Source organism: Microcebus murinus, chromosome 13 (assembly GCF_040939455.1).
Source record: "Microcebus murinus isolate Inina chromosome 13, M.murinus_Inina_mat1.0, whole genome shotgun sequence".
Classification (NCBI taxonomy): domain Eukaryota; kingdom Metazoa; phylum Chordata; class Mammalia; order Primates; family Cheirogaleidae; genus Microcebus; species Microcebus murinus.
Genome location: NC_134116.1, coordinates 69672415 through 69697459, shown reverse-complemented (window position 1 = coordinate 69697459; position 25045 = coordinate 69672415). Strand labels below are relative to the sequence as shown.

Genomic DNA, 25045 nt, shown 5'->3' with positions numbered 1-25045 from the left:
TTCTTCCATAAAAGTGTGTATTTGTTAACTCATATTAATTATGTAGCCCACTTAAAAGTCAAATGGAGTAACATCACCACACTTAATATTCAGGGAGTACGTTTGTTTTACATACCACTTTAACTGTAAAGCAGTTAAAATAAGAAAGCTATTAATTTTTAAAAAATATTCTTGAACTTACTTTTAGAAAATGTTAGAAAGTAAAGATACAGAGATTTAAATTCACCTATAATGGGAAAATTAAAAGTAAATTTGGAAAACTTTAATCAAACATAGAAAATGTTAGTTTCCTAAGAATTAAGAGAAGACATTATATCCATGAAGAGGAATAGGATAAGGATATAGGAAAAGGATAAAAAAGAAACACCAAAAAAGAAAGAAATGAACTCTTAAAGCTCTTAAAAATTAAAAAACAAGTAAAAATAAAAATAAAAACTTTATTAGAAGGTAAAATCAAATTAATCTCCCAGGAAGTAGGGAAAAACTTCTTTAAGGAACATAAGAAAAAATATGAGAAACTTAGAAAATCAATACATCTGTCATACAGAAGTTTCAAAGGCAAGAAAACAATGGAGAAGAAATTACCAAAGAAATAATACAAGAAAAAGTAACACAATAGAATAACATTAGTTTTAAAGGGCCTAAAGAGTACCCAGTACACTAATGATAAAAGACTCACACCAAGACATATCACAAAATTATTTCACAATAGCAGAGATAACAAATAGCCCCTAAAAATTTTTAGAGAGAGGAAAAAAAAAACAAGTTATACAGAAATAAATGACAGAGAATATCAATACAGTGAGAGAGAATGAGAAGCTTCAAAATTCTGGCAAATGTTCTTAAATTACATAAACATCATAAGTGAGGATAGACTAAAAGATATTTTGCAGATACACAAATTCTCAAAACCAGAGAAGCTCCTCTAAAGAAGAGTAGCTAGAATGCCCCCAAACTATAAAATATTAATAGATAGTGTCAAAAGAAAGTTCCCTTCCAAGAAAATGGTAAAAGGAAGGTTTGTATCATGGTTATGCGGAAAGTCTAGAGTTCAGTTCAACCTAATAAGTAAGAGAATGGAGGTTTCCAAGAAAGTTTCCACCCTAAAATGTAACTGGTAGATCCTCTATTACATTAAGTAAATGGAAAATAATATTTACTAGTGTTTAACATACCTCAAAAAAAAATCTTTGGTAGATACATAGAAAACTAAGAAAATTTTTTAAGATGAAGCAAAAAGAGCAAACTGTGTAACAAAGCAAAAGAGCAAAAAGAGCAAACTGTGTAACAAATGAAATAATAATAGTATACTACTTGACTCAGTAATATAATATAAACACTGACTACTGACTATATAAAAATCTATGATATGGATGCATGAGAGTGAGGGAGAGGAATTGAGGAGATACAAGGAAGATAAATCCTTATTTATCAAAAAAGTAAAAAATAATATCTAAACCTGAGAAATAGCAGAATAAGCATATTTTTAAAGAAATATGGAGGTAAATCCCCAGATAGTTTTGGAAAAATCAAAGTCTAGGAAACAGGATTTGCATGGAAAGATGGGAGAGGAAAATCTTCTGCTTTGTCATACATCTTCTAGTACTATTTGATTTCTAGGTACCTGTATTTATTAATTTGCTACAAATAAAAATAAAGGTATTCCTTACCATAAAATCAAACTGGCTTCAGAAGTAGTAATAATATTCTACTTTTTAAGCTGAGTAGGAGGATTAATAATTTTGTTCAAAATTGTATTGTGGAAATTTTCAAACACAGTAAAGTTGAAAGAATGTTTATAGTGAACATCTGTATATCCAACACTCAGACTTTACCATTAACATTTTATAATACTCATCACATGTCTATCCATCTACCCATTGCTCTACCTATTCAAAATCCATCTTCTTTTTTGATGTATTTCAAAGTAAACTGCAAACATCTGTGTACTTCCTTCTATGTACTTTGGCATACAAATATATAAGATACATACATATATGCATATATATTAATATGTATAAGCTCTAAAAAAAATCTAAGAAATAAAAAAAAATCAAGCAAATTAATGAACAAAATAAAGCTAACCAGAATATAAGATAGTCTTCTCATTCAAAATTTAACTTTGCATATTTGAGCTTTAAAATCTTATCATCAAATAAACGTTGCTCAGAGCCAAGCTCAATGCTCAATAAAGGAGCCCACGAAAGGTATGTTGAGGTAGATTAAAATTTCAACTTTCTTAGAACAGTTTAGGTTAGTTCATGACCCAATTCTAGGAAAGATGATCGGCTTCCATTTTATAGTGTGGCTTTTTTAAAGAAACCCCAGATTTATAATTAAATAATAAGATTCCTCAAGAGTATCAAAAAAAGCTAAATGTTACTTTGATAAAGAAAGTTATGAGAACTGATCGAGATGAACATTTACTTCCTTTTCTAATAAGAATTTCCCTCCTTGCTTAATAAGCTTGTAGTAGCAAACATATACTTTTTTTGTGGCCTAACATTCAGTTAGGAACATGTGGCTAATTTGAATGTCACGATGCAAATTACTGAAGTAATTTTAATGGCATTTGTGGTTCTCTCAACATCCAACAGCCTCTGTAATAATACAAATGATAACATATACAGCCCAAGAGTGCCTGAACGGTGACAATTTGACTGTGATTTAACAGACAATGCTAAATGTAGCACATTCCTTAAAATATTTCCATGACTATGTGACACTGCCCAGATCCATAAATCGCATCTTCAGGGAAGCCAAAAAAGTAAACTGGTAGTTTAAAATTTCATTAACTCTTTGCTCTGAAATCTGATGTCTGTGCCAGCACAGAGCACACGAGGGACAAAAGACAGCAAAGAAACTGAAGTGGGACATTATAACAAAGCGGCTACCTCAAATCTCTTCACAGATAAACCTCAGACTCGGGGCCCTCAGCGGAGTGTGTTATGACCCCATTCCTCTCGAGTTAATGATTTTTCATTTCCTATTTTTAGTAACTCCTGACTTAAAATATATGAAATAACTAACTTCAGGGAGAAAGACTGGGACTAATGAGACCAGACCAACAGAATGAAATTGAAATTTGAAACTCCAAACCCGTAAATACAGCACAAAAAGGCCAGCAGTGGAGGTCAAGTGAGTGAAGTCAGAACCAAGTTTACAAGCAAGTGTGAAAATCAGCTGTTCAATGCAAAGACAGCCACATCAAGGGAGGCAGGGCTCACCAGAACCATGGGCACTTTTTGCACAGGCAGCTGAACTTCATGCTCCTTATCAGGCTTCTCTTTGTCTAAACCAGGGGAACTCAAACTTTTTAAACAGGGGGCCACGTTCACTGTCCCTCAGACCATTGGAGGGCCGTTGGAGAGTGTGGCGCCCATTCCACACATGCGCACTGTGGGCCCGGGATGAGTCAGCTGCTAAGCAGGACAGGCAGCGGTGGCAAAAACACCCAGCAGGCCAGATAAATGTCCTCAGAGGGCCACATGTGGCCCACAGGTGTAGTTTGAAGACGCCTGGTCTAAACAGTCTGTGGTATAAAAGGAGCTCAAACAACTCAATAACAAGAGAATAATCACCCAAATAAAAAATGGGCAAAGGACCTGAAAAGACATTTTTCAAAAAAAGACATACAAATGGCCAACAGGTATATGAAAAAACACTCATCATTAATCATGAGAGAAATGAAAATTAAAACCACAATGAGATATCACCTCCCACCTGTTAGAATGGCTATTATCAAAAAGACAGAAGATAACAAGTGTTGGTGAGTATGTGGAGAAAAGCAAACAACCCTGGTACATTGTTGGTGGGACTGGAAATTAACACAGCCGTTATGGAAAACACTATGGAGATTCCTCAAAAAAATTAAAAATAGAACTACCATATAATCCAGCAATCCCACTACTGGGTATATATCCAAAGGACAGGAAATCGGTATGGCAAAGAGATATCTGCACTCTCATGTTCACTGCAGCATTATTCACAACAGCCAAGGTATGAAACCAACCTAAGTGTCCATCAAGGGATGGACAGATAAGGAAAACACGGTATATGTCCACAATGGAATGCTATTCAGCCTTAAACAAAGAAGGAAATCCTGTCATGTGCGATGACACTTGGAGGACATTACGCTGAGTGAAATAAGCCAAGCACAGAAACACAAATACCACATGATCTCACTTATATGTGGAATCTAATATAGTTGATCTGATAGAAACAGAGTAGAATGGCCAGAGGTTAGGGGCTGGGGGGGCGGATAGGGAAGCTGTTGGTTAAAAGATACAAAATTTCAGTTAGACAGGAGGTATAAATTCAAGAGTTTTACTACTGTACATCATGGTGACTACAGTTAAAAACAATATAATGTATACTTGAAAATTGAAAATCTAAGAGAGTAGATTTTAAATGTTCTCACCACACACAAAAAAAATGATAAGTATGTGAAGTAATGCATATTGCAAATAGCTTGATTTAGTCATTCCACAATCTATGCATGCAGCAAAACATAAGTATTTACAATTTTTGATCTGTCAGTTAAAACTAAATTAAGTAAATATGTAGTCTGTGGAAGCCAATCTGGAGCCAGCTGATACATGCTCAGCACTGGATATGGGATGGGCTAAGAGTGGAAACCATTAACTAGGGATGAACCATTTCTGATAAAGCTCTTGATAATATTTTAAATATTAGCCTAAGAAAGAAACAACTAAAAATACTATAAAATATTCTTTTTATATTGCTTAGCAAATCAATAACTATTATTTATCTTAATAGGTACTTAAAGACATTACTTTACTGTACACAAAGTAGTTCTGTTTCTATTTCCCTTTGCATGTTTATGGAAGATGTATGTCAACTTTCTGATCTCAGACTAGTCCCCTGTTGATAAAGACTGTATGTTCTCAGGCTTATGTGTTCCTCCAAGTGGTGAAATTCTGAGCCCCTGTGAGCCATTTGGCAGACAGACTGTCTCACTCAACTCAACAATAATTTCCAGGGTATTTGTCACCTTAAAACAAATTAGGCTGTACCTTCAACTCAGTGTGATACGGAAAATGTCGGGCGCCAGGTCCCGGCCGATTGCCGCCTCCCCGTAGCTCCGCATCTCCGAGGGCCAGTGCTGCGCGTGGCCAGTTAGAGGCACGCTGCTAGGGCCGGCCGCAGCACACAGCCGCCCCAGACCCCCACGGCACACAGCCTCCAGGACCCCACCTGCCGGAATGCACCAGGCCCACTTGCCGCAGCCTGTTTCCGGCCACGCTGCTTGCGTGATCCTGATTGGGTAATTTTTGAATCCCACTGTTTTTTGGTTGGATGCTAAAGCTTGTTGTTGATTGGATGTTAAAGCTTGTTGCTGATTGGATATTAAAGCTTGTTGCTGATTGGATGTTGAGGCTTGTGGTTGATTGGATGCTTCTTGAGCCCTACCAAGGGTATAAAAGCAGGGGCAGAAGGGCAGGAAGGGAGAGAACATTGGGAGAACATCGGAAGACACGGAGAGAGCTGTAACACTGGGTGTGCTGAGTCTGCTGTAGAAGAATAAAGGCTGTTTCTCGGACCCTTCGTGTGCTGCTCGGTTCTTTCCCCAGTCAAAGGAATAAGAGCTGTAACAAGGGCTGTAACACTAGCTGTACACACTGCCGCAACAAGTGAAGTCCAAGCACAACACACTAAAAATCCCCCCTGCAGTAAATTGGGAAATGTGAGATTCTAGTTTCAGCTTTACTAGTAAAAAACTGTGTGCTCTTGCGAAAGTCAACTTCTCTCTTTCCTTGTCTGTGATGGCCAAGATCCTTGATAGCATTCAAGGTTATGATTATATTATTCTTGACATTAATAAGCCAGGGACACAGAAGCTGTGGGCAATTGCTTCAAAGTCCTCAGAACTTGGATTCTGTCTCTTTCCCCTCTAGAAATAGCCTGGCTCTGCAAATGTATTCAGTACGGTTGCCAGGCTGGAAGCAGAGGGAGGCCGGGAGTGGTTAATTTCCTACCCTTAGTTATTTACCCTATCTCCTCATCTTATCCCACTCTCTTTCTTCCTTCTCCCTTTAAACTCTATCTCATGACTTCCATGCACTTTCCATCTTATCCTCCTCCACACCACCTTCCAAAGACAATAGCAAGCCCAAGAAAATGTAACAAAGCACTGCAGAAAAAGGAAGCCTTTGTAATCTGGACTGCCTGCTTCTAAAATGCTGGGTTGAAGAGCCTGTGTATTGTTTTAGATTGTCTTGTACCGCACCTGTTTCAAGCAAGTGCGGTTGCTTAAGAAACATGAGCATATTCTGGTTATTTCCTAAGAATTCATCAATCCACCCCCAAACTCTAAAGACCTGAAAGAGTAGATGAATATCTGAAAGCACCTACCAGACCTTCAGGAGACGTTTAACGCCCTGTGAGACTGGTTGTAACATAGATCCCTTCCATTAAAGTATTATTTTCTAAAATAAACTTTCCAATTCTACTTTCTAATGCTTCAAGTCCTCTAACACAGCTTCCTGGCTGTACCATGTGACCTAACAGAACACTTTTCCAATTACTATTTTAAAAATTAGGTGAAAATTCATGTTTCGTACCTTAATTATCTATTACCTTTTTATATGATCTGTGTATCAGGCTTCATCTCAAAATTTTTATCATAATCTAAAAATGGCAAAAAAAAAAACCATTACATTATTCAATTTTATAATTTATTTCCCTTTAAAATTCACATTTTTTAAAAGTATTTGTCAAACACATGTGTAAGTCCTTACCCATTATAAACTGGTTATAGAAAGATAGCAAAAAGTGGCAATAATGGTAGATTGTCATGATCAAAAATAAAACATAAGTACTCTGATATATTATGCTTACAATCATTCAATAAAAATATGACTGACTCCAGTGTTGTGATGGTAATGTTTAACAACTGGCTTTTTGAGGAGGAGAGGAGGCCCTGATTTGTAGCAACTGCTGATTTCCATGGTATAAATACTCTATGAAATCTATGCCTAATTTCAAACTACCAACTATTTAACAACTGGCTTAGAAAATTCTTGAAATTTTAGCAATCAGCTCAAGCAAGCTGGTACATTCCAGGCCCAGCACATAATTGGTGCCTACTATGTTTAAAGCGCTGTTAAACTTTCATTTTAAAATTGAATAACAATTTAACATATGTCTGCTATCATCATTAGAATCTTTTGTTCTATTAATAGTTGATTTTTTAATATTATCTTTCAAATAATTAGCCCTGAGCAGTAGGGAAAAATAAGATTTCTTAGTCAACCTCAAATATCTTGGTATACTAAATAGCTACCCAAAGAAAGCAAACGAGTTAAATAAGCACAGCACTGAATGAAAGTCTCAACAACACAGGTATATTATACTAATCTGGTGTTCACCGATGGGTACTAAATTCTTGGTGGACTTCAACAAGAAGGATGTGGCAGGAATTAAGTACAGCAGGGAGGGTCAGGAAGAATCAATTTTAATTTTAGCATTGCTTCTAACCCACGGAGTGCCAACCAATACCAGAAAATGACAAAATCATAGTTTTGTCTGTAACCTTTAAAAATCCCAATGCCAATTCCCTTATCCTGCCATAAAATCTACCCATTCAGGCAGTCTTGACATGTGAGGATTAAGCTACATTATTTCATTTGTTTTTTAAATGTGCTTTCCCTTTATAGCAAAGGATTAAGTTAATCTCTTCCTTCATTATGCATGAGGTTCGAGTATTCCTTCAAATTTTAGGATTTGCACTGGTGCACACCAGCGTCCCTTGTGACTAATCTGATTGAGTTCATTTCTATATTTACCAAGTGTCTTCTACCTGTCAGGAGCTAAGTCAAGCCCTGAGGATTCCTAGAGGCTCAAGGAGAGATCCCTTGCTCTCTGGTGGTCCAGTGGATCAGTTCGGACCCAGTCCCAGTGAGGAATACCAATGGGTCATAGAAAAACCATGAAAAGTTAAATTTGGCCTAAAAGCCCAGTAACATATCAAAAATCACCCACAATGATGATACCTCAGTCAATGAGGAATGATGCTGCAGAGGCTAAAAGGCATTTCATTCCACCCAAAACACTAAAAGTGTCTAATGGGAAAGAACAATTTATTTCCTTTCATATTATTTACTGTAAAATAACTAAATAGATATTTAAGACATTTAGAAAATGGGAAAACAATGAAAACATCCATAATCAAAATATCCTTCTACTACCCTCTCCTTAGACACTAATCCTTCCAGCCCATGTTTGCATAATCTTTAAGGATTTGTTTTTTGCCTATCTGGTCATCAAAGTCCCTGGAGACTCTTCGGTGCTTCGACACATCCGGATGAAAAGGTCCAGCGATTCCTCAATTGCCAAACCTCACCAGTCCTCCCACTTGAATAAGTATCCCCATCATCACTTCACCCGCTCGAACATATTTACACCTTCTGCTGGCAAAAGATTATTTCCTTTTATGTACAAGTAAATTCTTTTTCCTTTAACAACACATAGGTCCATATGTCTCACTTAATTCTTGCCAATTTAAATCATAAAAGCCTCTGCGTGGTCTTTCGATCCCTATGCTTATTTTCACGTGCACTCTCTTTTGTTAATAATCATGACAATTTTTTTGAAATTCACTGTTCTTTTCATTCTGTTCGTTCATTCATTAACTCTTCTTACCCAGTACACGGCACTGGCTTTCCCTCCGAAATTACCCAGATTTGAGCGGAAGAATGGTAGCTTGCTTCACAGCAGTAAGAAATCACAGTAAGGTTGGGAATGAACACTAAGGTACTGTTCAGCCTCACCTTTCTTTGGACTGAAAGTACAATGACCCTTTTTCCCCAGCAGCAACTTGCTGAATTTCAATACTTTCTTCATTACTGTGATAGTCATCTAGAAAGCTATGTTTACTGATTAATCATAATAAAAAAGAACTTAGAAGGGAATGAATCTGTTCAGAAGTAGACCCTATGCTATGTTTCAGGGAAGAGACCTTTAATGAAAGTTAAATTGCTCCTTAGAATTAAAGGTTGCCATTCTCAGGAAGCCCGAGCCCCCAAGGTGATTTGGAATACAACTCCACCTTTCATCACTATTATTTTAGAGACAGCAAGTAATAGTTGCTTTATTTTTAAAATATCCTCCACCATTCAGATAGTCTTTCTTCTTGAGAAACTCAACTGCCTACATATATCCTGTCACTGAACTTGTTCTCAGCACTGAGCTTATATGGTGCAATTAGTAATTGTCTTTTGAGATGTTTCCCCTTTTTTGGCAATCTATAACTTGCTTTCTTGCTCACTCTGATAACAGAACTGTACTAGATGATGAGAAAGGGACTGTTCTCAGCAATGACAACATCATCACCCTGCAACAAATTCTTTCTTGAATCTGATGTAGAAGGAGCAAAGTAGTAAGGATATCATTTGGGAAATAAAGGTAATATTTCTGGGTCACTCAGCGAGTCCAGGTAGCAAACAGCCCCCAAATCTGAGTACTAGTAACATAGAAAAGGCCACCCCTGATTGGATTGTTCATTCATTCTATGAAAGTCCAATAGCTCTAAGACTCTAGGCCGGGCACTCGGAGTAGGAAGTTAAATAAGACATGAATTTTGCTCGTAAGGGGTACACAGTATCCTAGAAAGACAGACATGTAAATAAATACTGGAAAAATGAGAGGTACAGAAGATAGATTCAAACTGTTGTGAGACTTAAAGACAAAGGAATCAGACCCCAACCCAAAATGATGGAAAGAAAATTGCACCTCTAGGCTCAGAAAATGCTGCTCCACATCATAATGTGACAGGTGGCTAAATGAGCACATAGGTACACGGAAGTCATGGAGTCTAACTGGTAGGAGGGACTTCTATGAACCCCTAGACAAACCACTCCCCCACCCCACAGTTGTTCTGTGCTTGAATCTGCTGCCAACCTTCTGCCAAGTTTCCCCAGCCTGAGTTCCATATCGAGCTTCTCTGGAGATGGATGGAGTACTTACAATCTTTGGGGCAGGCGGTATCTTTGGAAGGTTCCTTTTGTTTTCTCTTGCATTTAGCTCAAATCTCTTTTCCTTTAGCTTATAATAATTGACATCAGATTTCCTCCAAATTCTGTTAGAGAATGTATTCCAATTACCCAAGATGCATAGCTAACTAAACAAGTATCAAAGGAAATGCTGTATTTCAGGCCACTTGGTCTCTTCACTTACAATTAAGTGTGATACATGTTTATTGAGTGCCCACTACATTAAAGGAACTGTGTGAGGTACTACTAAGCAGATACTAGAATTAGAGAAAAAAATCTGCCTTTAAGAAGTTCAGTCTTAGGAGGGGGGAGATATATGTCCATAATAAGGGGTAGAACAATATCATTAGCACAGAGCATAAGTCAAGCAGAATTCAAGTTCAGAGGTGGAGAAACTCGTGCCACTTAGCAAACCTGGAAATTGTTGTGGAGAAAGTAAAATACAAAATTAAGAGTCAACCAATCCTTATTTACCATCTGCTCTGTGCAAGGTACTGTTTGTTTGGGCGACTGAAGTGATAGTGCGGAGAAAAATCTAACCCGCCGTTCTGCTTCTGTAAACTCCACTTGCTCAACCCTACTCCCTTCCCCCGCTGGCGTCCCTAGGCTCGCTCAACCCTATTCCCTCCCCCGCTGGCGCCTGCGACACTCTGTAACTCCCCGAAAACCGCTTGCCGTTAGTCCTTGGAGTTTATTGACCAAGATTAGAAGTTCCCGATATTAGCCCATCTGGTACATGTTTGTGCAAGGTCAAAGCCCATGGAATCTCCCCCCACCCTGTGATCCCTAGCCACCTGCGTGTGGTTTCTGCCTATAAAAATCCTAAGGAAAAAAAGGCCGGGGCGGCAGCTTCCCTAGCTCGCTTGCCCCTGCGCTGTGCTGGAAATAAAACCTCATGCTTTTGCATCAAGTCTCTGGACTCTGAGTCTTTTTTTAGGCGGTTGTCTCTCCCCCACATGGGCTGTACATTTCTGCGGCCTAACATTACCAGTACATCAAACATTCAAGGTCTTCACTTTCAAAGAGCTTAGATTCTACAGGGGTAGAAAGACCATAGACAAATATGTATGTGTGATACGGAGAAGGGAGGGGGGGAGAGAAAGACAGAGAGAGAGAGAGAGAGAGAGAGAGAGAGATGGCTAATGATAAAGGGGATACTGTAGCTGGGGGACAGGTTTCTGCTTTAGATAAGAGAAAGGCCTCACTGATAAGGGGGCCTTTAAGCACAAACCTCAGGAAGTGAGTAACAAGCTATGCAGATATCTAGGGTCCTGACGATGTGATTAGGTTCCACCTGGGACAGTTTAGAATGAAAAGCATACATACACTGAGGCATAAAGTGAGGAAACTACAAGACACAAAGGGAAGTGGCATGTGCTGCAGTTTGGTATAACACAGGACAAGTATAAAAGTCATGGGAGATGAGTATAGAAAAGTAGAACTGGGCAGCAGTTCTCCGTGACATTTCTACATGTCTGGTGACAACTTCTGTCCTAGATTACCTTTTCAAATACATGTATAGTAGGGCAAACCCATGGCTGGGGTCCTACGGTGATAGCTGAACAGTGAGCTGAGAAACTTTCATGCCACGTGGGAGGGGCAGTGGGAAGTGAGCGATAGGTTTTACAGAGGAATTCTTAGTAAGATTAAACTATGAGGATCAACTAGAGAAGAAAATGGTGGTGGGGACTGTGAAAGGTCACACTTTCTGAACAGGCACTTTGACACATGACCTCATTTAATCCTCACCACAGAGTACATCTTCATTCATCCACTCATTCAATATGTAATTCCTGAGTACCTACTATGTTCCAAGAATTCTTTAGGCACTGGGATACAAGGATGAAGAAAACCACAGGCAAGATCCTTATTTTCATGGTAATACATTTAGGGCAATACAGGAAAACAAACAACCAGAGACACAAGCACTTGATAGAACATCGGGTGGTTGGAAATGTTACAAAGAAAAATAAAGCAAGGTCAAAGACAAAGTAATGGCAACGCTATTTTATTTTATTTTATTTTATTTTATTTTTTTTTTGAGACAGAGTCTTGCTTTGTTGCCCAGGCTAGAGTGAGTGCCGTGGCGTCAGCCTAGCTCACAGCAACCTCAAACTCCTGGGCTCAAGTGATCCTTCTGTCTCAGCCTCCCAAGTAGCTGGGACTACAGGCATGCGCCACCATGCCCGGCTAATTTTTTCTATATATATTAGTTGGCCAATTAGTTTCTTTCTATTTATAGTAGAGACGGGGTCTCACTCTTGCTCAGGCTGGTTTCGAACTCCCGACCTCGAGCGATCCGCCCGCCTCGGCCTCCCAGAGAGCTAGGATTACAGGCGTGAGCCACCGCGCCCGGCCGGCAATGCTATTTTAGACACAATGGTCCGGAAAGGCCTCTCTGAAGAGCTAAACGGTGAATGTGAGCAGAGACCTAAAAAAATAAATAAGGCAGCTGTTATGATCATGTCTATTTAAGAGATGAGGAACCTGAAGACAGGAAAGATTGCATGTGGCTAAAGTTCTGTGTAGACTAACAAGTAGTGGGGCGAGGATATGAACTTCCTCACCACGCACCTCACCGGCACCATGAATCCTGCCACGCTCGCCCCCTGTATGCTCATGTGACAGCAGATGAGGACCAAATGACGGGGACACAATAGCAGTTATGGGAAGGGGCAGACATGAAAGACAAGGAGAGACAGGTCTCACAAAACAGGCCACCGGATTCACTTGAAAGGCAAAGGAAGGGATTAGAGAGGAAGGAGCCTTCCAGTGCCGATGGCCAGGAGAGTGGCTGTCACCAGAAACAGGGCCTCATGGAAGCGCGGCCGGGCTGGAGGGAGAACAGATGAAAGGAGAAATAATGATTTGGTTTCTGACATTCGAACCTTGCTGCATTAGCAGAAGAGGCTTTGAAGTCTCCCCTCGGAGTTGGGATAGCCCGGACCGTGCTCCTCTGCAGCTGCATCTGCAAACTCTACTTATACCCCAGCCCTGGGCCTTGCTAACAAATCAGCAGGAGAAAACTAACTGCCCCATGTTGGCTGTTCTCTTCTTCCAATAAACTGAGGTGTGAACTCAGTTTTGTTCTACTGAGAATCTACTAAGAACTACTGTTTCTTAGTAGATTTTACATTTTTCTTTCCTTTTGGAGATTTTGGAATAAGGGAGAAATCCTCAGTGCTTTCCCAGTGCTTCTTTGTCATGGGTTACCAGGAACACCAGTGAACAGTGTCCAATTGATCTTCTCTACTTATATTAAATATAAAAAACTCAAGACACCACACTGGCATAAATCCATGGCACGTTGTATCCCTTTATGTTGACTGCAGGACTGTCAAAACTTCATTCTAACTTCTTTAAAGTTTGCCAGAACACACTGGGGCTACAGTCAGTAATCAGTGTTTTATTTCTTTTTTGAAACAGTTCTAACTTATTGCAGGGATTTTTTAAAAGGGAGTATTAAAAATATAAGGCATAAACTTTTAAAAGTTAACTGTTGAACAGGTGATACAATTATATTGCTTAAACATCAAAACATAGTCAAAAGTATATAATGAATCTATGTTTACATGCTACATAAATATATAACCATGTATGTATGCCTATGTGTACATACATACAGTATATTCTTTTGTACACAAATGGCAACTCATCATACAAATTTTGAAGATTAAAAACATACCATTTTAAAACCACCACCAAGCTCACCCCTGGGTATGCACGCACACACAACTGCACACACACACAAATACACGCACCCAGACACATACCCAGGAAATAGGAACGATATTTAAAATTCTATTATAGTTTCAAAGTAGTTATATCTCAGCATTTCATCATAATTATTATTATTACGGCTCAGTAAACCATAATCAGTGGTATGTTCTCCAAATGAATCGTTTGTCTCTTACAGTAACATAAATAAGAACCATGGACAGCAACACCCCTCTTCCCACCCCTTTTCTTCTCTTCAAAATGATTTATTCTTTCAAAAGAGTAAATTCAATCTAATTTCTACTTTCTTTTTCTTAAAACCTGAAGGTATAGGTGAGGTTTTAAAAGCTCCAGAGGGCCTAATCTTTGAAAATATTGGCAATTGCTACTTAAATGTATATAACACCACACTGGGAATTAGTAATATTTCAGGCAGACAGCAGTCAATCACTCAATCAGGTTGATAAATAAGTAATAAAAATTCCACTGTAAAGCCCTTTGGGTGGGAAGATGAGCTGCAATATTTTGTTTGTTAACAAAATTGCTTTGAAAAGATCTAGGTCTTTGCTCAGGCCTTGCTTTGTGTGAGGCACCCATGAAAAAAATTATTGGTGCTTTCAGCCTGTGCGGAGTTCAGATGAGGGCCAGATTCAGGATATTAAATTTACAGAATGGGCTAAAGCCATGCTATGCAGCCAGCATGGCTTTTAGTTTGCAGGATGAAACATGGAGGGCGGAGAGCGGGATTTCAAAGCTCTGTGCTCAGGCTGAGCTTACCTTTCTTCCCATGACCACTACGCTTTGAGAAGGGCTTGGATTGGAAAGTCAGCCCGTCAGGAAAACTTGTGTGTTCAATGTACAGCCTGTGATAAAGCCACACAGAAGTGAAGATGCAAAATATGACTTCTGTCCTCAAAATGCTTATAGATTTGGGGGGGAATAAGGCAAGCTGTATATAAATAGTAACTTTTTTGCATTTTGTGCATAGATATACCCTGAACAATAACAGTGAATGTCAGGAGAATAGGACAGTTCATAAGTACTCTATAGCACATTCAGAGGACAGACGAAACCTGTGGGTGAGGGGTATGGTGGAAACTTAATGGAGCACTTGGGATTCGAACTGGGTTTTTAAAGAAGAGTGGAATTTAGACAAGCACACTAGAGGAGCCATCTCTGTGGTGGGAAATCAAGTCCCGTTCCTATTCACTGGGCAAGGCTGTCTTCCCTGTAACAATGGCCACAAGTGTCTGAGCCAAGACAGGGTTCTGAGAGCCTGATGGATTGAGAAAGGGAGTTTTTCCCAGAGTAACCAAGGGCAAGGCTGTGTGAGGAGCAAGAATGGATTTCAGTAGGGGATGAAAAGCCAGATATTAGTGCCAGAGGCAGCATCGAGACTCAGGGCTGAGAGGGAGATGCAAGGAGGAGGCAAACTAAGAAATGGGAAGCTAACATCAGAAGTTAGTCTGGAATAAGGCCTTTATTCAGGAAGACTAAAACAACTCTAGGTATAGGTTAAGATGCAACTTAAGAAAAAAAATCTAGATATAGGTTAGAACAAGATGAGGATGCTAGAGGTCCACAGGTATAAGAAATACCTAAAATGGGATCATGGCAGTCAGGAAAGATTTAAGGATGTGATAAAATTAGACCCAGGATTTGGTACTTGAGCAGCTATTTGGAGAGACAGAAGTTAAAAAAATCATTTCAAGGATTTGAGGCTTAGAAGAAGGAGGGCCTCCTTGATAATAAGGAAGGCCACTGAGAGAACTTGATTGAGCATTTGATTTTGCTTATGTTGAATTTGACGTCCAGGCCAACATCTAATTCAGTCAATCAAAGCTACAGGGCTGCAACTCCCTGCAGATCAGAAATGCAGTCCGGTCTCCCTTATTTTTCTCAGGAATGTGTGATTAATGATCAGAATATCTACAAAACTTCTCATTTGGCATTCAGGGTCAGAGGGGGTAGATAAGGTGATAAATGATTGATTCTAATACTTTTCTAAAAAATAATTCCACCCACAAAACTCTACCTCCATATGAAGAAGACTGCTGTGGGTTTAGAATTGTTAGAATGACCTCTCCAAATGAAATGGCAAATCATCTTTTACAAAGCCTGTCATTAAACGCCATGCATCACGGTGCTATGGCCATACGGCTTCATTTGTGAGGAGAAACAACTAGAATTAGGGGCTACACCCCAGGATAATGCCATTGTATATACTGTAAGTCAGAGAAGAATAAAAGCTTTTGCCTTTCAATTCCCTATAGCACTGCTCCACTTTCTCATACATCACCTCCTTCACACTGTAATATAAACACACACTTCATTACTGCACAGAGAAATTTTAATGCTAGAAACTTGGCATTTAAATAATACCTTTCTCCCAAGAAGCCAAAAACCTTTCATAAGCCAGTATTCTGTAGAATCATCACAGTGGGCCTGGAAATAAAATCAAGGTCTTTGTCCCTCCAGGAAACTGTTTTTCTCCACTGGACCCCAGTGGCCAACTGCCAGCTTCAGGTCAAAGAATTGAAGCACAAAAGAAAACCACTTACCTTTCCTTGAGGGATTTAACTCCAGACTGCAGAGGGCTTGAATGACAGAAAAGTGGGGGGAAGATCTGACAGTGGGTTCTGGCTGGTTTTCCAGTGTAATCTTTAACCCCAGAGACCGTAGGGGGCGGTTACTCAGAGGGACTGCAAGTAGCTGGGCTAAGAGAAAAACCCATCTTGCCTATGTTGTTCTGACCCAGCCATTCATTCCCTTCTCATTTTCAGAACACACTACAGCCTGAAGAAGTATCCACGTTAGTACAAAATATTTTCCATAATAAAGATAACTTAATTTAAAACTTCTCTCTGTGTATAGGATATCAATATTCAATTCGCATGAGCTATTTATACATGAACACGTATTTTGGTCTAATGTCCATTTTTCTTAAAGAAAATGACTATTGATTAACAATTAATTCAACCATTTATTATGTACTCTGTACCAGGTTAGTCTTTCATAGCCCGCCACAACTGCCTACCTTTTAAACACCAACTTACCAGAAAGCATATTTTTTCCTATTGTATCAGCCTTATGATCAGAACAATCACTGAGTCCTCCGTGGGTATGCAAATAGAATTACAGATGTTTATCAACCATAGACACTCCGTATTCTACTTGACTGATAAGTAATCATCAATTTTGATTTACACGGTACTATAGGTGTGTGTGTGCATGTGCGTGTGTGTTGAATGGCACAGATTTTTTAAAATCCTGCTACATTATACTTGGGTGCATTCAATAAAGTGCATACAGCATCAAAATAACCAGCAAATAGTTAATAATGGGATAAATAAGATAATAAAAAGGATGTCTTGTTAAAAACTAGATTATGACAAGCATTTCTCTCAAAAAAACTAGTAACATAAACTAGTGAAGATAAGATGCCAATCAAAAAACCAGGCAGCTGTAGCCATAACTCAGACAACCAAAGATGCAGACGCAGGCAGGAAGACCCAGAGAGCATTTGTTCTGTGTGTGCCCCATCCACCCCCAGGAAGCAGCGACTGCACGGATGGGCAGCAACGGTCCACAGGCTAGAAGAGGAAGCAGTCGTTGTGTCAGTTGTCATGAATGCAACACCTGGTTAGGAATAATATGTAAAACCATACAAGGCCATGCAGAGGAGAAAGTGTATGGAATGATTGTAACACAACCAAGATCTCAGATAAGGGTGGGCCCAGGGAGAGCTTTCAGAAGACTGAGAGAAAGCATGTCGTGCCGGTGACAGTGGGGGTGTTGAGGGCCGGGTTGTGAGGCAAGGAGGCCAGACAGAATTCTCAAAACTGAAATCACCAGCGCACAGCAGCAGCAAATTCAGATCAACAGAGAACTAACTAACCCCACCCTGACTTTTCTTAAACTGAGAACTGGGATTTCTTCTCATCTATGGCCAATTGCAAGTTCCGATCTTGAAGCACGCCCCAGTGCATTCAAGAAGAAAAACACACCCTATTATAGATGTCTTTTTATAATAAAAAAGTATCTAAAGACAAATGTTTACTCTCTTTTCTGAAATTAGATTAGATAGGTAGCTGTTCACAGCACATAAATGGTTTCACTTCTGATGGCTTAGAAGGCACTAAAACTATAAGCAAAACACTTTAAAAGTCCTAATTCCCCACAAATTTCCATTTGGAGTCTTTTGTTTTAGCTACAGCCTCTCCTCCCACCAAAAGAGTGACTCACAAATAATTCTAACAAGATATGCCAGTCCACATGACATTTAATAAGAATAATATTATATCTGGGAAAAATGGCAGAAATAGTTTCTAGTTTAATGACTGCATCAGATAGTAGTTAAATAACAACGTGTGAAATGTAGTTTGGCTCAGTTTAGTGCCTGACAGACAGTCCAACACATCAATATTCCAAAATAACCAAACATTTAATATAGTTACCTTGCATCTACTCAGAACTAAGTGGCAGCCAGAGATTTCCTGGCACTAAATCATAGCATAGTAAATTTTAATATCCACCATCAATGTGTCATCTTTCATAAAATACCAGTTAAGTCACCATAACTCCTCGGAAACCCGAAAGTCCTATTTTTCAGACTTTTCCTCTATTAAGCAGCCTTTTGAGAACCCTATCCAAATCCGGAATGCTTCCCTCAGGTATAATTCTATTCAATGCCTGGTTGTGATTCACTCTTTGCTTGAGCTCCCTGTCATTGTAAAATGTCATTCTTGTGGGTTTTTATATAAATAAATGTGGGTGTTTGCATTTTATTATAAATAGGAACACCCACATTAATTTACAGAGTGGCTTTGATGTTTAAGAAACACTATACTGAACTCTGAGAAGCCCAGGGATGACAGAATTGCTTTGGAAGTTCACTCATCAATGTTCTACATAGAAAGGTTCAGACAACCCTAAATCACCTCCCTCCACTCAAGCCTCCCCCTGGCCAAATGGGTGTTGCCTGGTATCCACTGGAATGCACATGATGGAGGCGGGACTTCCTGTTTTGGTTGATGCTCTATTGCCCATGCAAGAACCCAATAAATCACTGTCAAATCATTATATAAGTGGATCAACTCTAAACCACCCAGAGGAGCAATGAAGGTTCACAACCAAACACAAAGCAAGTGCAGGCAATCCAGCAAAGCATGAGGAGGCCCCACCCATGCTACCAGGAGAAGAGCATGGGTACTGGGCCTAGACAGTTTCCAGTTTGAAACTCTCTCACCTGTCATTCAACAGTCCCCTTTAAATGTCAAACCTGCTGGCTGATCTTTGAAATGGGGATAATAGCACCTTGCAGCAGAGCTTTTGTGAGATTTAGAAATAATTATATAAAGTGCCTGCCTGACACATAAAGACACCCCAATAATAGCCATGAGGATGACGATTTTGCAGTGACTAAAGGTAAATGCAAATTCTGATGGTGCAGGTTATAAAGCAACAGAGAAGAGAACTGACCACAGATAGTAGTCACTGTGGAAACTTGTTCCACGCAAGACTTGATCTACCTTAAGTAAAAGTTGAATATGCAAGCCATCATTCCAATTTGATATTCCAATTTGACAATATGTTCTGTTCACTGCAATGTCACCTAATGTCAAAAGGTCAACAATCCTGACCCAACCGTCATCTGCAAACTTAATAAGAATATTTCCTGAGATGACCACAAGTGACACAAGGTCTTTGTGCACTTGTTGGCTGGTGTCTGCACCTGATGTCCTGTGGTTGCTTGTCTGTAACATGCTACCAGAGGCCTCATGAGAACGGGACCCATCTCTGTCTAACTGACTTGCCTGGAGCCAATACAGTACAACATGTGTGTGGAAACTAAATGAGTTTGATACTGATCGTGATTTTCATCATCTAAGCTGTGATGAAAATTATTACGTTTTGGTAGAAAGCTCCTCCAATATCACCAGGATACTATAAAGTGCCTTTGAATTTGACTCTTAAATACCTTGGAAAATTCTAGATGGCCATTTCTCAAGCTGGAGGCCCACTGCCCTCCTCCCAGAGTCCCAGGGACATCACACAGAGTAGAAGAGAAAGAACTGCACAACCAGAGGGGCTCTGGAACCTTCTTCCCTCTAAACAACTTCTATGCCTCACGAGGAAGTCAGGTCGCTAGATCACGGCTTCAGTTAGACTCTGATCATTTCGAAAACATATGAGAAAAAATGTTACTCTGCTTCTCAGTAACTTCAAGGCCTTGAGACTCCCATGTTTGGAGAGAGTATGGCATCATCACTTGGGAGAGGGCCAAAGAGGCAGGACTAAGAAGAGTACAGGTGTGCCCAATATTTTAGAAGTGACTACACTTGCCAGAACACCCACTCCCCTTGCTGGATGAGAATTAGGAAGCTGGTCAGAAAAGGGGAATTTGTTTCTTTTCACCTTAAGAGGAAAGGCTGTTGGCACCCCTTTTAAAGAAAATGTGAAACAACCTAAACAGAACTGTCCTCTTATTGGCCAATACTATCTTGTGTATTTTTCAGAGCAGCTAGTTAGGAATTCAACCTTCTTAAAAACCTTTCGAGTAACAGTTCATTCACTAGCATATACTCAGTTCCTAGTACTCCCTCTAGCACATTGAATGCAGGCAATAAATATTTATTGCACGAATAAATTAATTATGAGTTACGGTTGTTATAAGAAACTTGCATAAAGAGTTTCATAAATATATTAAATATATTATTGCATTTTTTAAACATGACCTGCAGGGTAGGTTTTAGCACTTTGACAACTATAATTAATCTATAATAATCAGGTAAAAATGAGAAGTGATAAAGGTATGATAACAGATCTAACAATAAAAGTAAGAGAACACTGGGAAGAGTCCCACATTCATTAATACTATTCATACATCACGTTCTTGTTATGGACAAGACTCTGACTAGAATAGGCCAGGTGTGGTGGTTCATGCCTGTAATCCTAGCGCTCTGGGAGGCCAAGGTGGGAGGATTGCTTGGGATCAGGAGTTCGAGACCAGCCTGAGCAAGAATGAGACCCCATCTCTACTAAAAATAGAAAATATTAGCTGGCTGTGGTGGGGCCCACCTATAGTCCCAGCTACTTGGGAGGCTAACGCAGGAGGATTGCTTGAATCCAGGAGTTTGAGGTTGCAGTGAGGTATGATGACACCATGACACTCTACCCAGGGTGACAGAGCGACACTCTATCTCAAAAAAAAAAAAAAAAGACTCTGATTAGAGGCATTCACTGGATTTAACAAATAAGGTAAAATGAAGCATTCACTAATCTGCAAAATCACAAAACTGTAAGCGTCACTGAATATACTGTAATAGAGCAAGTGGCCAGAAAGAAATACATATGGTGAATTGTTAATCATAAATGTGCTCTTGCTCACCACAAATGCCACTTAGCTGCAGATAAGACAAAGGTCTATTTAACTTTAGTCTTTAAGAAGGTAGGGAAAAAAGAAGGAAATGGGTAACTTCATCTATATTCTTTACAAGGAATAATAGGGTCTATTGTACAAATAAAGTGAAAGTAATGAAACATGAAAATTATGTATAAAATTTTCAAGTTTATTCCATAATAGCGGTACCTATCTCCTGTCGTCAAGATTTTATCCTCAAGTACAAACTGGTTGCAATGCCATTAGTTTGACTTCATCACCCTGTCTCAAAAGTGGTTAAATAATGAAAGGCAATGGTATTAAGGATTCACATAGATTCCTAAATAATGGTGGAAATATTCTCCAAACCACCACTCTTCTGTTTAAAAAAAAAAATGCTTTCTCTGGAATTCTTGACTTTAAACAGACTGCAGATATGTAATAATGGTTGAGGAAAATATACAGATGTGGCAGGCAAATGAATGTTTCTCAGCTATATGTGCCATTGAATGCCTAGAATTTCCCAGAGAAATTATCTGAGTTTAAATCTCACCTTTACCACTTACTATGTGATATCAATTAAATTCCTTAACCCTTGTATGCCTCAGTATACCTATCTATAAAATGGGAATAATGACAGCACTGATCTTACAGGGTTGTTGTGAGCAGTAAATGAGATATGTTGTTAAACATGTGCCAGCCACAGAATAAGGACTCAGTAAATGTTACCTAGTATTCCAACGACTTGGAATTTGGGTCATTCTTCCTACATAACCAGAAAGGAAGGATGGCTTGGGAAGATAACTCTTCAGACTAAGGCTGATAGGGAGACCCAAAGCCCCTCAGCGTCTAAGAACCTGTCTGTAAAACTTAAGACAATTAGGCAAAGAAAAAACTCATCTGGCTAATTTGAAACATTGTTTTAAAATTTTGCAGAACTCTAAACAGCCAACAATTAAATAATCATTGAAATTATATTGTGAAATGGAAAATACTTAAGCTATTATGTTGCAGCAAAAGAATAGAAGATACCAAATTAAATATACAGTTGGATAGTAATGCACATTCTAAACCATTTATATGCAAATACATCAAAATGCTAACAGCAATGGTAAAACTCTAAGGTATACAATTACGGCTGTTTTTTTTCCCCCTCTTTGTATCAAAATGCTATATTTATCTAGAAAAAAACACAATTAAAAAATACAAGTCCCAGATATCAGAATAACAATAACAACCTCATCATCTTCAATTTAAATAGCATTTTGTAATTTGCTAAGAGCTGCAATATACATGGTATCACCTACACCTCAAACAACCTCATGAAGTATTTGAGCACTTAACATTCCTGTAATAGCACCTGATGGTTAGAAAGTTCAAGTCATTTCCCACATAAAGGCAGCAAGGAAGGGCTAGGTTAGAGTTCTTCCCGTGAGTGCTATCAGGAAGAGAATGGACCTGCAACATTACAATTCATGGCGTATAGCTACCTAGTCAGTCATTGGCAATAACACTACTTTCCTGGGCTTGAAAACAAGTCTGACACCACTTTCCCTAATAGATCTTGGCACAGTAAGAAACAAGATATTTAGGTTGGGTGCAGTGGCTCATGTCTGTTATCCCAGCACTCTGGGAGGCTGAGGTAGGAGGATTACTAAGCTCAGGAGTTTGAGACAAGTCTGGGCAACGCAGCAAGACTCCGTCTCTACAAAAAAATTAAACAATTATCTAGGTATGGTGGTGCATGCCTAAGTACTTGGGAGGAGGCAGGAGGATCTCATGAGCTCAGGAGTTCAAGGTTACAGTGAGCTATGATTGTACCACTACACTCCAGCCTGGGCAACAGAGCAAGATCCTGTCTCAAAAAAAAAAAAAAAAAAAAAAAAAAAGAGAGAGAGAGAAAGAAGAAAAGAAAAGAAAGAAGGAAAGGAAGGAAGGGAAGGAAGAGAAGGAAGGGAAGGAAGGGAGGAAGGGAAGGAAGAGAGGAAGGGAAGGAAGGGAAGGAAGGGAAGGAAGGGAAGGAAGGGAAGGAAGGGAAGGAAGGAAGGAAGGAAGGAAGGAAGGAAGGAAGGAAGGAAGGAAGGAAGGAAGGAAGGAAGGAAGGAAATTGTACTAGCCTTTGCAATAACCACTAGTACTCTCTTCTCAATAGTTTTCATTCACTTAGAGGTTCTGTAATGAACTAATAAGCATGGCCCCAAATAAATCACGCACATGCATCCTCTTCTATCACAGAGAGGAAGGTCTGGAAAGATCCTGTGCTAATGACAAGCTTCTTTTCTTTTCTTTTGCATCATAATTCAGAAACTAAGGCATTCAACAGTCTTGAGGAGTGTGGGTCCTGCTACCATACCACAGCTCTACCTCCCTGGGGTAGTCATAGGACCACCGAAATACCACAGCTCTGTCTTTCCACCAGGTTTCCAATCTGCTTCTCCAAGGTTCTCCCTGATGTCCTAGGAGATGACACAACATGGAATGTTCCCTGCTACTCCCTCCAAAATCACTCCACCAAACGAAAGGAGTCTCCTGCCCCTCAGAGGAAACAAATCTGTTTTGTCTTCAGCTGCATGGTTTATAGCAGTGCTAGACATCTGCTTTAGGTGAAAAACAAAAAGTTAACCAGTCTAGATATTAGGGAACAAAAAGAATTATCTACGTATATAAACGTGGTTACATTTTTAAAGTGTAGAAAGGGAAAAAATTAAGTATTGAGAAGAACATAATCATGAAATATGACCAAACTGATGAATATTTTAAAAATCTACAATATCATCTTTTAATTCCAGCATTTTATTATGGTGATTCTTGAAAATTTATGGTTATGGAAAAACAGTGCCAAATTTGCTAAGCCTGTAAAAGCACACTGTTCCCATTATTCTGGCAGTAAATGACCTGGCTGACTTCATGCTGGGCAACAAAGATAAATTTCTCTGTGTCTAGTTAAAATGCGTTTGACACTATACATAGTTTTGGCTGACTACACTGTCTTGGGCTCAAGTTATAAATAAGAGGCCATGTAAATCATTTCTAAACTCTTTACACAAAACCACAATAAAAAGAACTGCTTGGTATTCAGTGAATACAGCCTCTCTAAATAAATCTTAAACTCAGCTTTGGATAACTTCTATGTAAAACTCATATAATGTTGCTTTTATAGGCCAAAAATTAAATCCTTAGGTTTTTTTTAAATTCTACTCTTAAGCTTCTTCTTTATCTGAATCTTGGCAGAGCACAATCTTTTATACAAATATTCATAATTCTTTTATAAAAAAATCTATATTTCATAACTAGTTAACTTGATCAACAGAGACAGTTTTTTAAAAAAAAAACTCCTCATGACCTAAGACACAATATTTCAAATTAAATGTGCTCTCCAGAATAAACTTCGGGGTATTTTTAAGAAATGCAAGGGGAAAATATCCACAATTCATTTCACTAGTTTCAATACAGGACATTTCAAATGCTCTTTCCAAGAGCATGAGTGATGGGTACTGCAGTCTTTCAAAACACACTAAACTAGTTTAGATGAACTGAAAACTCCAGGATACTGTGAGGGGAAGCCAAGACCAACATAGAAAAAAATATATGTTACTCTTTCCAAATACAGCAGCCAGATTAGTTATACTCTTACATTCAATAATGTGATATAACTTTATCATAGTCTAAAGCGTCTTTCAGTATACATGTTTTCACATTACATTATAGCAATTTAATCTTCTAATAATCCCATGAAACACTTAGCACCAATTTCCAACCGTAAGAAGACGAAACTGAAGTTCTATAGGAGTTGAGCACTGATGGAGAAAGGAACAAAGCCCAAAGCTTGGCTGGGAAAGTAGAGTCCAGAAAATAACACTTGGCAAACATGATTTTGAACTCTGTTAAACTGGAGGAAAGTTTCAAGGGATCTTGATTATTTTAAAACACAGTC

The 25045-nt window shown here is 39.0% G+C and overlaps 1 protein-coding gene across 3 annotated transcripts in view; it reads right to left on the bottom strand.

Annotated features, from left to right (window-relative positions):
• Positions 1-25045, bottom strand: part of DCLK1 (doublecortin like kinase 1) — a 322579-nt gene that overhangs the window by 234161 nt on the left and 63373 nt on the right. The gene's annotated exons all lie outside the window — the stretch shown is intronic.